Raw genomic sequence first — 4,472 nt, 5'->3', positions numbered from 1 at the left:
AATTGTTGTCCGAAGTTTTCCCTCAAAATGGCCATAGAATCGCGAGCTGTGTGGCATGTAGCGCCATCTTGTTGAAACCACATGTCAACCAAGTTCAGTTCTTCCATTTTTGGCAACAAAAAGTTTGTTAGCATCGAACGATAGCGATCGCCATTCACCGTAACGTTGCGTCCAACAGCATCTTTGAAAAAATACGGTCCAATGATTCCACCAGCGTACAAACCACACCAAACAGTGCATTTTTCGGGATGCATGGGCAGTTCTTGAACGGCTTCTGGTTGCTCTTCACCCCAAATGCGGCAATTTTGCTTATTTACGTAGCCATTGAACCAGAAATGAGCCTCATCGCTGAACAAAACACGCGCGAGAAATGAAATAGCCTGAATTAAAAGCTTAAGCTTTGACGTCCTTCTTTATTGGGGTGAATCTTAAGACTGACTTGCTTTACATTATTACTTAGCTTACTTACTACTTATCCTAATGCTTACTGTACTAACATTCTTTTTTAGTTCGCTTCTAATATAAGGACTAACTGTTTTATCAGCCCACATTAGCTTGTTTACTCATATGTATATATTTATGTATATATATATTTTATATATATGTATATAAATATATATTTATGTTTTAGTTAAGTTGGCGTTAGCATACCCGAATACTCTTACTCTCTTGTTCCACAACAAAGCTAATGTGGAACCCAATTCTATGTTAGTACAATATTAAGCATTTACTATCTACATACATACATTACTACATGTTTAGAGTGTAGGGTGGAGGAGCCCTTTGATTTGAGATTCTCCTGGATCTCATTGCTTATTCGTAAGTTTACATAAATCATTCAGTATATGAATTCTTTTGTACATAATTTCGTTAACAATTTTAATTTGTTTTTTTTTGTATAGAAAAATTCAATATTATTTTTAATTACAATAGTTATGGTTTTTTATATTGAAAATATAAATAAAGACTTTTCTAAACATATTTTTTTCAATTTTAACTCTGTTTGTTCCAATTTGTATTCCATCTGATTTGCAATCTTTCATTGAATTGTTTTTATTATTTTACATATTATATTTGGCATCTAAGAACTTTTTATTTTACAAAGTGTAAGCAAAGTTATTACTATAAATGGTAATGTTCATTTATAACTACTTTAATCAGTAGATAGTTAGTTTATATTGCTACTATTTTAGTTTTTTGTTTATTCTATATGAGCATAAGTAAGAATATACCAAATTATTACTAAATTATAATTCCTTAAGTTAAACATTTTTCTTAAAAATATAGTGTTTAGTATTTACATGTATTTACATATATTAACTATGAGTTAATTCGGCTTACAACTTCTATTAAAAATTTTTTTTCTTTTTGGTACTCCAGTTATTAAGTTTAATTCTGTAATAATTATGTTTTTAATTCAAATGACTAAGTTATCGTTGTTATAGATCCCAAAAATAATTTAAATTAAATTCAATTTATAAAAATCAGTTGCAAACTATTCGATCTCTTTTTTTTATCTCTTTGTTGGAATTTTCTATTAGAAAAAAAAAATTAATTTCTTTGAAGTAATGGCTTTCAAATTTTTTATTAATAATTATGTGGTAAATGAGTTTTTTTCTTGTTTTTGTTTTACCACCTTTTATTTTTCTTTTACGCTGAGATGTATTGTTTAAAAGTTAAAGCTTCTCTGACGTAACGTTAACTGTCATTATGGCTTCTATTGCCATTTTCGTCACTGTATGTATGAGTATGAGTGTTCATATTAGAGTTTTCGAATTTTAAAGGACGTTTAATATTTGATGTATGAATGTTTTTCAAGTTTCTTTTGATAAATTTAGGCTCCTCTTTATGTCTTACGCTTTTATAGTTCCTAATAAAACCTTCGCCTCTAGTTTCTAAATAGGTTTCTCTTTTGGTGTTATGTTTTGAAATAACCTTCAATTTTGCGTTTTCTAATCGGTTTTTAATTATTTTATGATCGATTTTGTTATTCTGTACATCTAAAGGTGTAGCTTTTATTGCGGTGTGATACGAATTATTATAGAACTTTACGGCTTTACACATTTGGGTTATGATTGGAGCTTTTTCTTCCAAATTTAGTGTTCTTATCCGTTCTGTAAGTGTGTTATTTACTCTTTCGACGTCGGAATTACCAGTATGGCTATTTGGCTTTGTAGCATGAAACTGTATGCCTTCTTTGGTCAGAAAGTCACGAACGTTTTTTGAATTAAATTCATTATCGAAAATAAACTTTTTTACATGACCTTTAATTGATAAAAATTCATTAATTTTGCATATGATTGTTTGGCTATTTCTATCAATTAAATGAAAACAAATGACATGTTTCGAAAACTTATCTACAAAAACTATAAATGAGTGTTTACTATTAACGTAAGTATCTATATGCACAATTTCATTTACCGTGTTAGGTGTTTCCGTAGTATAAAATTTCGCTTTGATCGGGTTTCGGTCATATTTTCCTCCGTTACAGATTTCGCAATTATTTATTATTTCATGTATTTTAGTTTTTAGCTGTGGGTGATACACCTTATGTTTTATTCCTTCGTAAGTTGGGATAATTCCTGAATGCCCTACTTCGAATTTATGGAAAAGCGATATCTGTTTTTTTAGTTCATATTCTTCTACAATATCTTTCGGAAAATGGCTACAGTTTATAAAAGAAATATTTTGATTTTTTTTCAAGATACTTAAAAGAATTTTTTGAATCTCATTATATTCATTTTCTTCAAGTTCAGAGTACATAGCGATCTTTCCTTTATTAAAATGTCTTTTTACAATATTGACTATGTTAAAGTTATTGATATCTGTTTTGTCAATATAAACGCGTTTATTTTTGAAAACATTTACTACTTCGTATTCCTTTGATTCAACCAAAATTAGCTGCTGTTTGAAACGATTTACAACTGTATCGAGGTTTTTAAAATGATTATAAGAACTTTCTTCCTGAGAATGGTTGGTTTGAACTTCCAAAGAAATTGTTTGATTTTGCTGCTCTCCAGCGTTTAAATCTTTAATTTTTAACATTTGTTTAACGGTCATTCCCATATTTTTGGTATTAATCATATTTATCTCGTTACTATCAATTCGGCTTAGAAAATCGGCGATTTTATTTTCTTTTCCGCTTATGTAATCGATTTTTGCATCATACTCCCCCAATTGTACTAACCAACGTTGTAGCCTAGGATTTATATCCTTACCGCAATTTTTTCTCTGCAACCACTTCAGCGGTTGATGGTCTGTTTTAAGATCAAACTCCCTTCCGTATAAATAAGGTCTATAATATTTTACTGCCCACACTATCGCTAACAACTCTTTTTCTATAGTTGAGTAGTTTTTTTCGTGAGTGTTTAATGTTCTCGAAGCGTATGAAATTGGATGCTCATCTTGAGTGAGAACTGCGCCAATAGCAAAGTTACTAGCATCAGTTATTAGTTTAAATCTTTTGTTATAAACCGGATATCTTAAAATGGGAGGGTTTGTAATCATGTCTTTTAATTTTTCAAAGGCAGTTATATAACTTGGGTTATATACGTTAATTTTTGCATCTTTTTTTAGATATGCGACCATAGGGTAAGCTATTTTAGAATAGTCTTTGATGAATTTCCTATAGAAGCTTGTGATACCTAGGAAGGATTTTATTTGTTTTTGCGAAGTGGGTAACTTTAATTTTTGTATGACTTCCACCTTATTTGGGTTTGGCTTTATTCCTTCAGGGGTTAATAAATGACCTAGAAAGTCTGTTTCTTTTTTTAGAAAATTGCATTTATCTAGTCTTACTTTCAATTTCGCTTGTTGTAATTTTTGAAATATTTTCTTCATATTTTCTATGTGTTCTGACAAAGAGGTACTAAAGATGAGAATGTCGTCTAAATAGACAACGCATATTTTATTTATGAAATCTCGGAGAACTGAATTAATGAGACGTTGGAATGTCGATGGAGCATTTTTAAGGCCAAATGGCATCCTCAAGAATTCGTAATGCCCTAACGGAGTAGAAAATGCAGTTTTTTTTCTGTCGTTTTCATCCACCACTATTTGGTGAAAACCTTTAGCAAGATCAATTGAAGAAAAATATTGGGCTCTTCCCAATTTATCCAAGATACCATCGATGTTGGGTATCGGGAATTTATCACTAACTGTAATTTCGTTCAACTTTCGGTAATCAATCACAATGCGCCATTTCTTATTTCCAGATTTATCTGCTTTTTTGGGAACTACCCACAAAGGACTGTTGTAAGCTGAATTGCTTTCTCTAATGATGTTATGCTCTAACATTTCCTTTATTTGCTTCTGAATTTCCAACTCGTGGACTTGTGGATATCTATATATTTTCGAATAGATAGGTCTATCATCCGTCGTAATAATTGTATGTTTAATTTCGTGTGTAAAAGAAAGTTTATCTCCTTCTTTAAAAAATATGTCATCATACTCTTGCAATAAATTTTTTATTA

Source organism: Bactrocera dorsalis, chromosome 2 (assembly GCF_023373825.1).
Source record: "Bactrocera dorsalis isolate Fly_Bdor chromosome 2, ASM2337382v1, whole genome shotgun sequence".
Lineage (NCBI taxonomy): Eukaryota > Metazoa > Arthropoda > Insecta > Diptera > Tephritidae > Bactrocera > Bactrocera dorsalis.
Note: the sequence above shows the minus strand (reverse complement) of the source record.